This window comes from Perognathus longimembris, chromosome 4 (assembly GCF_023159225.1).
Source record: "Perognathus longimembris pacificus isolate PPM17 chromosome 4, ASM2315922v1, whole genome shotgun sequence".
Lineage (NCBI taxonomy): Eukaryota > Metazoa > Chordata > Mammalia > Rodentia > Heteromyidae > Perognathus > Perognathus longimembris.
In genome coordinates, this window is record NC_063164.1 from 61,099,036 (window position 1) to 61,115,627 (window position 16,592).

General features: G+C 37.6%; 1 long non-coding RNA gene across 1 annotated transcript; it reads right to left on the reverse strand.

Moving 5' to 3' along the window:
- Positions 1 to 1,314: 1,314 nt before the first annotated feature.
- On the reverse strand, positions 1,315 to 13,972 carry LOC125350003. Its single transcript, XR_007210664.1, has 3 exons — positions 13,868 to 13,972; positions 13,236 to 13,238; positions 1,315 to 1,362 (listed from the first exon to the last, which is right to left on the reverse strand). It is a non-coding gene; the product is annotated as an uncharacterized LOC125350003 (long non-coding RNA).
- Positions 13,973 to 16,592: the final 2,620 nt, after the last annotated feature.

Below are 16,592 nucleotides of genomic sequence, written 5' to 3' on the forward strand. Positions count from 1 at the left end.
GCAAATCCCAAAGGGGAGGAAGTAGGGTGTACATCTAGCAAGATGGGAGCAGGAGCATAGCCAACCTCATCAAGTACTTTCTATGACCAGCAGTTTATATGGAGCTAATGAGACCACAGAGAATGAAGGACATCTTGGTACCTTGTAGGTACTAATGGCAGGCTTTACCTCCAAAACTAAGTAAAAGCCCCACCACCTGAAAAAGAGGAATCCTAACAAAGACCAGGGTTTTTTCTCCTTCACTACCAATACAATAGAATCTATGTTCAGAGCCAGAGCTAAGTTAGACAAAATAATGACAATATCACGTCAATATTGCACAGCCGAGTTTGTGAACTCAGTACAATTGCAACCACAAAAATAGCTCAGACACCTGCTTTTTTCCCTTTAATATTTTTACATGTTTTTCAAATGTTTAAGTGAGAATACAGAATAGCTGTGAAGTGCTTAGATGTGGTGTTCAGTTAAAGTTGTTGTAATAGAAGCCATGGAATCATTAGAAAAGAAGTAGGTGAGAGAAGTGCACACTTGTATAGCAATCACCATTCACCCTTTGTGAACACATTGAAAGTGAGATGTTTTAACATACACAGAATTAATTGCGTCTCTGAGTATTTGGTGTCATTTTCACTCATGATTTACTCATTCATTCATTTTCTCATTCACTCACTCACCGAGTGCTTAGCAGGTTCCAGACATTATGGTCAACACATTTATGTCATCTCCGGATGTGTGCAAAGCCTTTAACTACTCTAATCTGACCCTTCTTTTATTCTTGACATGTATCTGACCTCCATTTTCTGTGGATGAAAATCAGGCCTGGGGAACATGCCTAAGTCCCTGACAGAGTTCAAGGGTTCAGACTCCTTTCATTAGGAGAAAGGAATTCTAAATGGAGAGAGAGCTCTGCTGTTAACCTACTGTGAATTCCCAGAATCCTAATAACAGCACTTTAGAAAAACAGTTTCTGCAATAATGGAAAGACATGAACACTGTCGTTATACCCACACAGCGAGAAGACCCTGAAAATGCACAGGCTGGCTACCTTCTTGGATAAATTAAGAACTACTCTGAAATAAAAACATCGATTCAAACATTTTTAAAAATTCAGCAAGTATTTGGGAATTGTTCTGTAAACTAGAGACCTTTTGAATTTTCTGGCACCCTATATGATTAGAGTGACCAAGATATAAATATGTAAAGAAAAATTTTTATTTTGAACCTTGAAATAGATTTGAGAAGATTTTTGAGATTGCACAATTCGTCTTCATGTTTTTTTTTTGTTTGTTTGTTTTGCCAGTCCTGGGCCTTGGACTCAGGGCCTGAGCACTGTCCCTGGCTTCTTTTTGCTCAAGGCTAGCACTCTGCCATTTGAGCTACAGCGCCACTTCTGGCCATTTTCTGTATATGTGGTGCTTGGGAATCGAACCCAGGGCTTTATGTATAGGAGGCAAGCACTCTTGCCACTAGGCCATATTCCAGCCCCCTCATGTTTTCTTAATTTGGATTTTTTTAACTAAAGTTTTGAGGCCCCTGTTATTAGCTTTGTCCAGAGAAGGCATATCTAAAATATTGCTTTTAGTATCACTATATTATAATTACTTATACAAGTAAATTCCTGCTTGTAAATGAAGTATTCAATAACAAAGAACTAGATCTTGCTTGACTTTTAAAAAAAAAGCAACCTAAACAGGAATTGTAAAATAGAATTTAGGAAGATATGTTTGTGTGTGTACTGCTCCTGACTTTTGAACTCTGGGTCCAAGCTCTGTCCCTGACCTTTTTTGCTCAAGGCTAGGATGCTACCACTTAAACTATACCTCCACTTCAGCTTTTTGCTAGTTAAGTGGAGATACAAGTCTCATGGACTTTCTTACCTGGCTGGCTTCAAACCTTGATTAATGCTCAGACCTCAGCCTCCCGAATAGCTAGAATTACAGGCAAGAGCCACTGGTGTCTGGATCAATTTAGGAATTTTAGTTTAAGATTAAAATATAAAAGAGAAGAAAGTTAATATAATAATACTGAGAAATAGCTGAATAAGCAATGAGACCTATAGAATATACCTCCAAGGTGAGACCCAACAAAGAAAGTAATTTCTTCTTCCCAAAGTCATTTATGGGCATCTGTCTGAATAGCTACTAGGATGGATCTCACTGGGAAAGCAATCATTCCAACAATCTAATAATGTTACTTTCTCCATCTTGTCAAAAGTAAGATAAGATCTGATGTACAGGCACAACTGAGTAATTGTGAATTGAGTCTTGAACTTGATCACAACTCTATGTACTCAGTTCAAGTTCCTGTTATTTTAGGAAATAACATGAGTAAGTAATCTTTTCTAGACTCATTTAGTATTATAATCAAGTCTTGTCTTGTGGTATTCAATATCAAATAAATGTTCCTAATATAAAGAGCTCTAGAAAATGAGCATAATGATTTTGAGAAAATCAAGGAAACTGTTTATAAAGTTCTGCTGCAGAACAATGATTATATGCATTTAGGAGCAAAACACCTTGATTCCATTAAGGAAAAAAATGTTGGAAATGAAGACTTAGTTTAAAAGTAAGATTATAAATCTATAGCATACAAGCACTAATCAAAAGAAAATTGAATGGCTTTGTTAATTTCAGTCAAGTTTCAAGGAAATTATCAGGGATAAAGATGGGTGCAACCCAATGATAAAGGAAATAATTCTTCCAAAAGACATGGGAATTTTATTCACAACAGATCATCCTAACATATAAAGCCAAATGGTTACATCTGATAGGAGAGAAGGCTCCCAATTCTAATGGGACATTCCAACATTTTTCTCTTGTGACTTGAAAAAACAAAAAGCAGAAAATTAACTTGTGTGCTTGGTATTTATAAAGCACTCAATTCAAAACTTATGGCATACAAATTCTTTTCAAGTACATACAGATTATTTATCCATAATCAGCTCACAAAACCATAGCATTTAAAATAATAAAAATCAAACAAAACATGTTCTCAGAACACAACAAAGTTAAAATAGAAGACAAAGGTAATGGGAAAAGTCTAATTATTAGGAAACTAACATGTTCTAAATAACATGAGTTAAAGAGAAATCTCCAGGAAATTTTTAAAATATTTTGCAGAAGATAAAAATACAAATATCCTATAAAACTGGATACCATAGGTCATGACTGTAATCTTAGCTACTCAGGAGGCTGAGGTCAGAGAGGTTTTTGGTCCCGGTCTAGACCTGTAGGGCGTGAAGTGACACCCTACTCAAAAAATAATAAAATCAAAAGAATCAAGGCCTGGCAGAAGACATAGAGTTGCCTACCTGACAAATGCAAGGCCCAGAGTTCAAAAGTTCAAATATGTATGTAAACACATACGCTATCATATAAATGTCTGTTCTGTGCATACAAACACATTTGTGTATACATATGCACATACAAATGCATTCACACATATGTGAACACTCACATGTTAGGAACATGTTTGTAATTGTGGAGCCATTTGGGGGGGTCTAGGGTAGGGAGAGAATGATAAAAGATGAACAATACTCTAATTCATTGCAGCTGTGAATCAGGATGGCAAAATTGCTCACTGAATATTAAGGCGAGTAGGGATGAGGAAAGCTAGAGTAAAGAAGAGGGTCCATTTGGTTAAAATACTGTTTGTGCATGCTAGAAACACCATGGTGAAAACCTTTTGAACAATCAGCATACACTAAAGAGATGAAGGACAGGGACAAAAAACAGATCCTGACAGAGTATGGATACCAGTGAGAGGAGGGAAGAAGAAGGGAGGAAGTATGGTCAAAATTCTTTCTGTGGATGTGTGAAAATGGATCAATGGAACCTGTTCAAAGTGGTATTAGGAATTGGGAAAGAAGATGAGGGAGAATAAAGGAGAGGGTGAATGTTATCAAATTAGAACTGTCTATGCATATGTTGACATGTCAAAATAAAACTCCATTGTACAACTAGCTGATGTCAATAAAAATGTGGGAAAAAATAGAAACACCATGCCAGCACCACTAGCATCTCAGAACCTCAGTCCCTGGAAGGGAAAAGCACTGTTCTTGCTTCTAATCTACTAAAATAAGTGTGTCTTTAATAATAAATGCTTTCATTGTTATAGAATAAGTTTGAAAGTTCAGATGGGAAATTTCTACTTCATATTTTGTATCTTTCTATATTGTATAACTTTAGCTATTTGACTTGAAGTTCTTTGAATCTGCTACTTCTTGATGGGTGCTAAGGCACCCATCTCTGTTGTTTCTCTCATGCTCAGCCCACACCCCTAGACCAGTCATTATGAAGATTGTAATCTGAAATTTGAAATAATCTCCTTTGCTATGCTCTCCCTATGGAGTCCTCCAGCACCACTACTTCAGTGTCAGTTGCTCACATGGTCAAATCCCTTTTTATTTCCTAGTTCATAATTACCTTTTGAATACACATAGATACCACATAAAAGACACACACACACACACACACACACACACGATAAGCTTTATTATTTTCTTAGCGATAGACAAACTGCTTGAAAGGCAAGCATAAAGAAAATGCCAGTCAATGGAGAAGGATGGCTTCCTAAACTATGTCCCATACCCCTGGGGTAGAAAAGTACTTCCCCTCTCTCAACAATCAACAAAACTAGATCAAAGCAAAATGATAGGTTCTGTCTCAAGGAATCTTCTTGTCACTGATGGTCTTGTCAGTGTTGTTATTTCAAGGCCAATCACAAATAAAAAGAAAAAGCATCATATGAGATCCAAGGCATTCCTTTTCTCCCCAGTAGGTCTCCAGAGCTTCCTGACTCCCATGCTTTCTTCAGGCTGGCTGAGAGTCATGCTCTTATGTTCCTTTAACACCCCTCAATTTCCCATGGAATAACTTCCCTGTGGCCTAATCTCCAGACAGCTGATACTTACCAGAAGTGAAAACTTGGCCCATTATGGTAACTATCATTTTCAACCTGGTTGGCAGTGGGTCACACAGAAGGAAGGGCAGAGTGAGCTGCTAAAAGGCAAGTATACTAGGTTAACAAGCAGGGAACTGGGAACAAAAGTTAATGTCAGCTGGACAAATATAGTTAAAGGGGGAGGGAGAGAGGGAGGAGACTCAGGATGAAGTGTTTTTAAAATGCAGATTTTGAACAAATAGCCAAGTTTAATGAGAAGATAATTGCTTGGACTTGGTAGTGGTTGTTATTTTTTTAAGCACACAAAAATAAAACCACTTTTTGAAATTGCTATTAAAAAGTATTCCTTCAATTCTTTTGCAATACTTTTGAAATATGACATTAAAGTCCTGCCTTAAAAGACCACATTCTCAGAAAGATGTATTCTGTTAACCTTGTCCATAACAATTAGACACAAGTTTTCCATTGGCAGAGAATTTGTCTCAGATCTGAGCCCTGCTATTGTCAACTTACTGAAAGGTGAGGAGTTCTCTTGTGCATTCTGCAGCTGTCTTGTGCTTTCTTCATACCTACAATGACTTTATGAAACACCTGGATCAAATGGTACCCAGCTCCTGAATGACAGTTTGGATACACAGAAGGGAGACGTGGAGAATAGAATGGATGCAGAGCAGGAGGGAGCGTGGACATTTGCTAAATTTCTCTGTCTCCTCAAGGGGTCGGGGAAGGAGTGCATCCTAGACCCTGCAGGACCACCCAGCAATGCTAGCCTTTCCCCTGCAGGGTTGCAATCTGGAAGTGCAATCCCACACCCTCACCCTAACCTAGGTCTGAACTACCACCCTGGGCAAGGGTCACAGCTCCCCATTCACACTCCCAGTCTCTGATTTGCAATCTTATCCACAGCCTCCCAGTTGTCATTCAATTCAGAGAAAGCCTTTCAACAGGGCCACAGAGGTCATGGAGATGGCTGGGAGCTCTGGGGAAGGCGGAGTTTCCCATTTCCTGACTTAACATCTGCTGCTCAGTTTGAGACTCTCTTTCTTCCTCTTAGCTTTAAAGAAGAAACGTTATTGAATTGCCCAGGGCTAGAGGTAGTGAAAAATCTCATTCTCCTCTCCTGTCTTCTCTCAGGATGCATTTCCTAGTCAATATTCTTGCAACAAATCATTTTTAATTTGAAAGTCACACTCCACCATAAAAATGTACACAAATATTAGGAAGCTGGGCAGAGAAATGCTATGCTCAGCATATTGTAAATACAAGAACTGTTTCCCTAACGCAAGTGGAATAAATTATCAATTTATCTTCCCATGGCTGTCTCATCTGGTTATAAATGATAGCAGAGTTTTAACTAAATACAAATATTGGAGTTCATTAAACAACTAAGATTGCATCCAAAACCAAAAGGAAAACAATGGGTAGCTGGGATTTCTGTCACATCTAAGTAAATGAATGCAGAGTACAAATTGGTTTAAATTAAACAAAATTATATTTAAATGCTACTTGAAAGTTGATTAAAAATAAGTAAACCTAAACACTTGCATAAAGATGAAAAGCACCTTTGGTTTTTTCTATTTTATTGTAAATAGATATGAAACAGGTTTTTTATTTGCAAGTGATTGCTAAGATTCTATGTGCCACTTATCTTAATTAAAATTAGTATGATTGAAAGGTATTTTTCTTTTTGCTTTCCAGGGATTTAGGGAAGCCAGCCTGAGACATACCTACAACTAAGTTCTCATAAAGAAGAATCAGTGTCTTCTATTTCTGATGATCAGTGTGGATAAGTACATGCATTTGTGTGCGGGTTAATGCATAAACATTTGAGTTTTTATTTTTGTATATTTCTATTTAGTTTGATATTATTAAAAATTAAGTATATATTGGTAGATAAACTAAAATATTAACAAAATATCCTGCAAATCATTTAGAAGTTAAAAGCTAGACAAGATCTTGGTGATTTTCATTTCCTTACATGTATTTATCCATGACCCACCAAGACCCCAGAAAAATCAATGATTCACATACAACCTATAGCATAGGAATTGGGGAGCCCCTTCATGATAAAACTCTCAAGGAGTTTTTCATGTCCTTCCTTTTTCATGTTTAGTTTCTTTGTGACATTTCAATTTTTTTTTTCAAAAAAGCAAAGTATAAGAGTAAAACAAGGTGGCACCCATATGAAAGAAAATCTGGAATTACATTTGTGCTGCAAAGAAGTTCTAGATTCTTTGCCCTTGATTGAGTATGATACTAAACAACCATTCCTGGAGACAACACAATTGGATTGAGCGCAACCGACTTTGCAATTTACTTTGAGCATGTTAAGGATGTTCCTTGTGTCACAGAGGAGTAGGGCAGGGGAATCCTGGAAGTGGAACATTAATGATAGACCAAATCTCAGGTGAGTGTTTGAATTGTGGCCAACCTAGGTCTCAGGTTCCTTGTGAACAAAACAAAATGATCTGGCTGGGAAATGCCATTGGATTATTTACTCTAGGCCTCTTGGAAGGTTGTAAAACCAACCAGCAAGTATCAATTACCCACGGGTAGGAAAATCTGAAGGATTTAAGGCAGAAAATCATTCCTGAGTGTCAAGTGTGAGCGATGAGATAAACAGAAAGCCAAAGGCTGTGAAACAGGTGAAGGAAATGGCTTTGGGGAAGAGAAAAAGGGACTTGATTTTTTTGTCCATCCTTCCTCAAACTTCTGGCCAAAGCAAAGTTGAACAAAACATGCTTGCAAAAAGTAGTCCTCACATACCTTATCATCTGCATTCTACTGCTTGTGTTGATATGCACATGACAGGTACTGCTTTGGTTTTCCATCAGTAACATTTTCTGTGTGGATGTTTTGCCTTTCCTGACTGGATTATAATCAATTCGATAATATAGGCCATGCTATACACTGCTCAACCATCAAGACACATAGCAAAATATGTGTAATAGGCTCTTAGGTAGTTTATGAATTGCTAAAAATTAAAAAAAAAATAAGGCTATTGCAAGAAAGCATTTAATCACTCATCAGTCCAACATGAAAACACCTGTTAGTATATACATATTATGTGCAATTACTGTTAAAGAAATAAACTAGGGCCGGGTGCTGGTGGCTCCTGCCTATTATCCTCCCTACTCAGGAGGCTCCCATCTAAGAATCTCGGTTCGAAGCAAATCTAGGCAGGAAAGTTCATGAAAGTCCTATGTTCAAATAGCCACCAAAAAGCTAGAGTAGAACTGTGGCTCAAGTGGCAGTGTGCCAACCTTGAGTGAAAAAGCTTAGGGATAGTGCCCAGGCCCTGAGATCAAGCCCCAGGACTATCATCCCCCTAAAATTAAAAGAAAGAAAGAAAGAAAGAAAAAAAAAAGAAACCAGGGAAAAACCTTCCTGCTCTAAGAATCTGGTCTACATGGGGCAAACAGCAGACACATCTTTAGAATATCTTGTGACTAGTGTCATACGGGAGACCATGGGAGCTCGTCCTAGGAGCCCAAATGGCTTTGTCAGTGAAGGCTTCATAGAAGAGGTAACATTTTCCCCTGAGTTTTAAACACTAATAGGTGTTTTCCAGAAGGATAAGATGTAGATCAGTATAACACAACTAACTCATTAAGTGTGTCCTCATTCCAATTCTCAAGCTTAAAATGGTAAAAGTTAAAGTAGGAAAATAGGCATGCCCACACTGGGAAGTAGCTTAGATGTGGTAAGAAGGACAGTTATTACTAGATTTGTGGCGCTTACAGAGTAGCAAGTTTCAAAGACATTTTAAGATTGGCATGTTTTTATTTTGCCAAATTAAATCATTTTTCTAAACTTACATTAAATATTAGCATTCCATAAAATATTTTTAATACTAAGAGTTAGAGAAGACATTATCCCAACAAATAAAAAAAACAACAGTCCTTTAAGGGAGTAAATTTATTCCTATATGAAAATTCCAATGATTCCCTTTATTTTGTTTCCTTTAGCGTTAATCAATGTTCATTCCCTAAGTTTTGAGACTGAGATTCTCAGATGTACCTAATGAGGAACCAAAGCTTTTTTCCTTCTAGATAAAAGTAACTCATATTCTACTTGGACCATTAACTATGTGTTGTACAAACATTTTCCTGTTTAATATAATTGCCCACATGTTGTTTTCACAATATGGAGACTGGGATGTCAAAGGGGGCATGGAGAATGTGGTGATAGCTCTCCTCTGATTAGCTAACTCAAGGGAGATCAGCTGTGGCTTCACATCCCAGTACATTAAGTTTGGTTGAAATAGAGCAGTGCAATCAAGAAGGTCACATTAGAGACTTCAAAGAATTCTTGCATAAGCCATCCTGAAAATCACTTGAAAGCACAAAAGCTTTAAAATAAATTTTAAACTTTAGTTTGGATCATTCCATTCATAGATCAAGTTCATCTGTTTATTGGTTTGTTCATTTATACCCTATTAATCCCATAGAGGAGTTGATGTAGCCATAGTCCCAAGGAACTTGTATTCTTAAGATTAATGGGGGAGGGGATGGCCTATTCGTAGAGTGCTTGCCTCACATGCAAATCCTGAGTTCGATTCCTCAGCACCACATATACAGAAAAAACCAGAAGTGGCACTATGGCTCAAGTGGTAGAGTGTTAGCCTTGAGCAAAAAGAAGCCAGGGACAGCACTCAGGCCCTGAGTCTAAGCCCCAGGACTAGCAAAAAAAAAAAAAAAAAAAAAAGATTAATAGTGACATATAACCTCTAATTAGAGAAATGCTAAGTGATGGATGAAATTCTAAAGCTCTACAAGTTCGGTGCACTCAGAATTCACATCAAAATGTAGAGAGGCAAATCCCAGGCTTATGCTGAAACTGCTAAATTGAGCAATAAATCTCATGAGAGTTCAGCACATGAAATCTCTGGTATTTCCTGTTTTTAATCTGTCCCAAAATATTTTCAGGGTAGCTTTTCTTATCATATTTCAGAACATGGAGACATATAGAAGAGATTTGGTTTATTTTAATAAGCATGGTACAAATTTGGATCTAGATCAGTCATATTAACTGAGGCCAGTTCATATATCTTTTCTCCAAAGAGAAAATAGAAATCTCCTCACACATAGCAAAAAGCCAGTAGATAAGATTTAAAAAGAAGATCAAAGAAAACTTTATGAATCCAAAGGTACAGCCTATAGCAGATATTCACAATTGGAAAACACCACATTTTCCAGTGGAAGAGCTGAGAAATTATCCCCAGAGTCATCAAGTCATGCATATTCAGTATACAGTGTTTTCTTTAAAAAAAAAAAAAAAACCTCCCCTAATCCCATGTTTCCTTTCTCTTCTTGGATAGCTAAAATGTCAAAATTAATTGACACTGCAATCCATACCTGGTGCCCTTAATGTGCTCATTTTTCTTAGTCAAAGGGTTATTCCTTTGAAAGGAAGCATCAGTAATCTGGAAGCATGCAAGGAGAGGCATGAGATAAGAAATGAACAACAAAGAGTATCAGCATTCCTGGTGATAATGCGCTTGACTAACTGATAAGTCTAAACCTGACCAAATGGGGCAAATGCTTTTAATTAGTTTATTGGCTGTTCTATACATTCTCTATGCCAGCCTCTTGCTAGCAAATAGCTAATTCTAGCTTCTTAGGGAAATAAGGATTTAGTGGACCTTAGTTAGGCTGTTTCACGATTGTAGGATTTGAACCTTATATCATTTAGAGCTTGTGAAAAAACAAACAAAGAAACAAAAGAATATAAAGCCTGTTGCCAGTGGCTCATGCCTGTAATCATAGCTACACAGGAGGGTGAGATCTGAGCATGATGGCTCTAAGCCAGCCTGGGCAGGAAAATCCATGAGACTCTTATCTCCAATTAATCACCAAAAAGCTGGGAGTGGAGCTGTGACTTAAGGGGTAAAGCACTAGCCTTTAGAAAAGAGAAAAAAAAAAGATATAAAATTATAACACAAACCAGGTATACATTAGATATGTTTCAGAATGATAAAAGGAATCACGAGAAATTTCTGGAGTCTTTGAGCTTTCTTGAGAGATCTGTCAATATAAATGCTTATATGAAATGCTGAAGAGTGCCCCCCAACTTCCACTTCCATCAGGAGCCTAACCAGGAACTTCCCCATTACCATGCCACCTACAAGTGAGGGATCCTTTGTTTTATCAAGAGTCTTTAGGGATCATATAAGTGGGTCAGTAGGTTTATGTTATTGTAACAATTACTTGAGATGATCACACAGAAAAGTTTTCACTCCCAGTTTCGGAGATTTCAGATCATGATCAATTGGCCTCATTGTTTTTGAGGCCTGTGTGAAGCAGTCTACCATGGAGAAGTAGCATGTCAGAGCAAAATTTAATCTCCAATTTCTGGAAAGTGAAAAAGGCAAAAAAGAGAAAGGAGTCCCACCATTTCCTTTCAGAACATGCTCCCAGTAAACTAAACCCTGTCCCTGAACTGCATCTCTTCAAACTTCCACTACTTCCCAACAGCCTCAACTTCAGGAGCAAGCTCGTGACATACAAATATTTGAAGAAATACTCAAAATCCAAATCACAGCAATAAGATTTCTGAAGTTTTTAAAAGTGTTTTCTTAAATTTGGGAGTGGAGCAAGCCTCCTGAATTTGGAAGATTGTCATTGATGGCAGAAGAGGCCTCCTGATCAGGCAATGAAATGGTGTAGCCTTCTCTAAGCCTTTTTTCCCCCAGTTTTCATTCTTTTATTTTCTGTATGTAGTGTATAAAGATGTTTGAATTCAACATGTCAGTTTATGAGTAGAATGCATTTTGATTGATGTCACCCCATGTGTTAGCCACTTTTTGTTGCTTATTCTCCTATAGAAAGACAAACTTCTTTCTAGAGATACTACAATAATAATTAACTTTTTTTCACAGCTAGGGAATATAGCCTTAATATGAGAGTCTGGTGGGCTGAAAATATTTTATAAAAGAAAAGCACTGATGATTCTAAAATTTAGTCAACCATTCTGAACCCAAAGTTATATTTTATTAACATTTTATTAGCATACATTTGTCACACATGGGGTGTTTCATTGAGACATTTCCATACACTAACACAATGCACTTCATTAAACTCACACTATATTATTTTTCCTTATCTCTTTTTCCTTTACAACACTATACTTCAACCATATTCACCAGCCTCATTCCCCTTCTCTATTGGCCATCAGCCCTCCCACTAACACCCACACCCTGAAAGAGTATGTTTTGCTTTTTGGCCAATTTGTAGTATCACTAATTGTACAAAGGGAGTTCATAATGGTATTTAAAATGTGCATATATTTTATTTAAGTCTTAATAACCCTCTCTATAACCAAAGTTATAACTTTTGATAATTTTCTCCAACTTGGAACTGGCTGAAAATAAATTATCTTAACATAGCTAGTCTCCCCCATTTGCTTATCTTGTACTTAAAGATCGGTTTCAGAAGTTGTACAAAGAAGCAACAACTAAAAGTATTTCTGAGATTTTAAAAATAGTTCATCAGTAGATACAAATCTTGGTAGCCTTGTAAAAATAGATCAGATTTTACTGGGGCTGGGAATACGGCCCAGTGGCAAGAGTGCTTGTCTTGTATACATGAAGCCCTGGGTTCGATTCCTCAGCACCACATATGTACAAAAAGGCCAGAAGTGGTGCTGTGGCTCAAGTGGTAGAGTGCTACTAGCCTTGAGCAAAAAGAAGCCAGGGACAGTGTTCAGGCCCTGAGTACAAGCCCCAAGACTGGCAAAAAAAAAATCAGATTTTAGAACTATGTTTGTTCATTTATTTGTGCTTTGGTGGAAATTTAAAATTAAGTTGACAAAACGCAACCTGGGCAAAACGTACCTGGGCAACAATGTGTGTCTGTGCATTCAGCCAACCATATAGTCTTGTAAACCCCAAAATTTTCATAGAAAGAAGCCTGCCTGTTCCTATTATTCCCCCTGCCCACCGTGCAGAAAAGTAAATCATATTATTCTGCAGGGCTACCTACATTTTCCCGGAATTGTCTTGATTTTTAACACTGAAATCATGCTTCTCAGAAACCCCTCAGTTCTTTGCGACCCAGGACAGTTGGTCACCCTACTTATATATATTATAAAATAAGTCATTTTTTTCTACTATCTATCAAGAATCCAAATTAGAGCTGAATCCTTAACTTGGAACCTCGAAACCCTTAAAAGTCTATAACTCTGCAATGGTAGGTAAAAATTGTTGTGTGCTTATATATGTATGTGTGCACATGTGCATGCATGCAATTTTCTGTTTAGAGGACTGCAGTTTTCATCAGACTTTTAATGTGATTTACCTAAAACAGCTGAGAGGAAGTTTAGTCATGGGATACTTCCTGAAAATTGTACCAATTTATCCATTCTCTTAAAACAATTCCAACAGGTTTCATTATTCTATTCATTTATTTGTTTAAACACTCAAATCATTTTCCTGCTCTACACTTTGGATGACACTATCAGTTGCTAGAACTACCAGAGACGTTTGAGTCTGTAAAAATGCTGACAAGGACATTGTTTATTATGACATATGGCCTCTCTTTTCTAAAGAAGACTTGGAAAGAAAAATATGTCTTGTCTTGCCTTCAAAATTCATTTTCCTTTTCTAAGTTTTCTTTTCTTTTATAGACAAATGCCTGACCACATTTACCCTTTTCTCTTGTCTCCTAGATATCTTAGGAACAAATATTTGGTCCATAGAACATGTATAGTATTTCATAATTTGTATTTTTGTATTAATCTCTTCCTGTCCCTGCTTTACATTCCTGACCTTGTTTTCCCTTTGTCTCATATTACTTGTAATATTTGTTATTCTATCACATAGGAATCAAGTTAGGGAACTCCCCAAATAGGTGCTAAAACAAGTTGAGAAGACAGTAGGTAAGTTTCCTACCTTTTTCTTTTTTTTTTCCAGCTTGAACTCAGGGCTTGGGTACCATCCCTGAGCTTCTTTGCACAAAGCTAACACTTCCACTTGAGCCGTAGTGCAATTTCTGGCTTTTTCTGTGTATGTGGTACTGAAGAATCCAACCCAGTGCTTCATGCATGCTAGGCAAGCACTCTACTACTAAGCCACATTCTTAGCCATGCCCAATGCCCAATATTTTTATTTTCTTCCTTTCAAGATGGCTGTTCTACTTCAGCAGTGAATTATAACTCAAAGAAAAAGAAAAAAATAATATTACTACTTTACTCTCCTTCTCCTTTCCTTTCTTCTTCTTCTTTTTTTTTTTTTTTTGCCAGTTCTTCGGCTTGAACTCAGGGCCTGAGCACTGTCCCTGGCTTCCTTTTTGTTCAAAGCTAGCACTCTGCCACTTGAGCCACAGCGCCAGTTCTGGCCATTTCTATTTATGTGGTGCTGGAGAAATCGAACTCAGGGCTTCATGTATACAAGGCAAGCTCTCTTGCCACTAGGCCATATTCCCAGCCCTCCTTTCCTTTCTTTATTGCACGATATTCAGTGCATATCCTATGAAATTAGGAAAATTGAAGAGAATATTTGGGTTGGAAGGATGGGGAAGAATGATGAAGGTGGTGATATCAATCAAGATACACTGCACTTATAACTGTTTTGTTGACTAGTAGCTCCTTTGTACAACTATGTAACAATAATAACAATATAATGAGGGAGGAGGTAACAAACAGTACAAGAAATGTATCCAATGCCTAGCGTATGAAACTGTAACCGCTCTGTATATCAGTTTGACAATAGATTTTTTTTAAATACTAAAAAAAAAAAAAGTAGAAACTAAATAAAAATTTAAAAAAAAAAACACCAATATCAAGGGTATGTGACATTTCTGATTACCTTTATTAGCCAGAACTTTATCATATGGGTCCATTGCTGTCTTTGAGAATGGTTGATATAAAGAGGAGAGTAGGTGGACATTGGTTGCTCAAGCCTGTAATCCTAGTTACTTAGGATCACAGTTGGAAGTTAGGTGGGCCAGAAAAGTCTGAGGGAGACTCTTATCTCCAATTAAACTCAAAAACCAGAAGTGGCACTGTGGCTCAAAGTGGTAGAGTGCTATACTTGAGCAAAAGAGCTCAGGAACAGCACCCTCACCCTGAGTTCAAGCCCTGCAATTAATTGAAAAAGAAAGAATGAATGAACAAAAGAAAGAAAATAAAAGTCTATAACTAAGTTTGAATGATTAATGAATCCATTGTGCAAATCTGGGGAAAAATTCCATTTCCTTTTGCTTTTATCAAGAGCCTTCTATGACAATTCCTTTCTTCTCTCTTTACTTCCAGCCTCATCTCCTTGGTGGGGGTCATGTGCTCCACATGAGTTCCATCATCTCAACCATTCCCACCATTACTCTCTGGGCTTCATTCACAATACACTGCTTATTGGTTCTTGGTAACTGCCATGCCTACACTCAGGGACTTTGCATAGGTTTATACTCTTCCTGAATGTTCTCTTCACGCCTTTCCTTTCACTTAACCAACTTATTTTATCCTTTCCCAAACACATAGAAATCTACTGTGTTGTTTTCCTAGAGTGCTTACTATTTCATGGTCTGACTTAAACAGCCTCTGTAGTTCCTTACAATTATTTCTTTAATGCCTGCCCCTCAGAATGGACATTTGTTCCATAAGGGCTTAGCTATAGCACTCAGCCAACCTTTACTGATGAACTCAATGATAAGAAATCTTTTCTACCATAAAAAATGGAAGTACCTCCTTCCTGACTCTACATTCATCTTTAGTTTCTGTCATGAGTCTCTTCTCTATCTATCATCAGACATCTTGAAAGATGGTATAGTGCTGCCCTATGGGCTTTGCTAAATCATGCAGAGAAGGCAAACATAGCAGGCAAAGATGGTATGATAGAGGCTGGAACACTCTCCTGAACACAAATACTTCTATATATTCACTATTTACACAGTATCTGCTGCCCCTTATCCTTTTAACCCACAGCAGTTGTACTTCACATCAGTGTTCCTCTGGGGAGTCAGCTGGATAAATGTAATTGCTGTGGTTATTGTGAAATCTAACAGTTGGATTCCACTTGTTATGTCACCTCTGTTGTATTAAGCATTGTGGCCCTCTGCTCTTTTGATGGACTTCTCTAATCTTGTTTTTTCCTGCCTCCCCCCCCCCCAATCTCTTCTCTGCTCTTTACTATCTTTGTTCCATTACACATCCAATAAATGTCAGGTTCTATCCCATGCCCCCCTCATTTATCACTGTGGACTGGTTTAATCTCGCTCAGAACTAAGCTAAGATTCTGGCTGCCATCTATAAAATTTCCCAACCAAAGTTCCACTTGTTTCTGTGAAAGATGACTCTGCCCAGGTGCACTGTGACAGATGAGACAACCAAAGTTCAGCTTACATATAGATAAGTTTGAGAATGGAGTTTGGGGAGGCTGTTCTCTTAGCAGCTTCCATTTCTTGGCATTAGGCATGGCAGATGGGAACTGATGGAGAGAATACACATGTGCAGTTGTGATGAGGAGGCTGCTAAGAGGTGTGAGCCAGACAAAATCCTACTGAAGCACAGAATAGGGAGGCTACTGTTGTTGGGCTGAGTGAATTTCTAGATGTTTCTGGGAGCCAGCTTAGCTTAGTTCAGAAAGCCATAAAAATGGATTCACCCATATCTAAGGATATAGATGATAGATTCCATGAGAAAATACGAGGGGAAAGGAAGCAATAGTCTTACCAGAGAGTAGGTAAGGACATAGA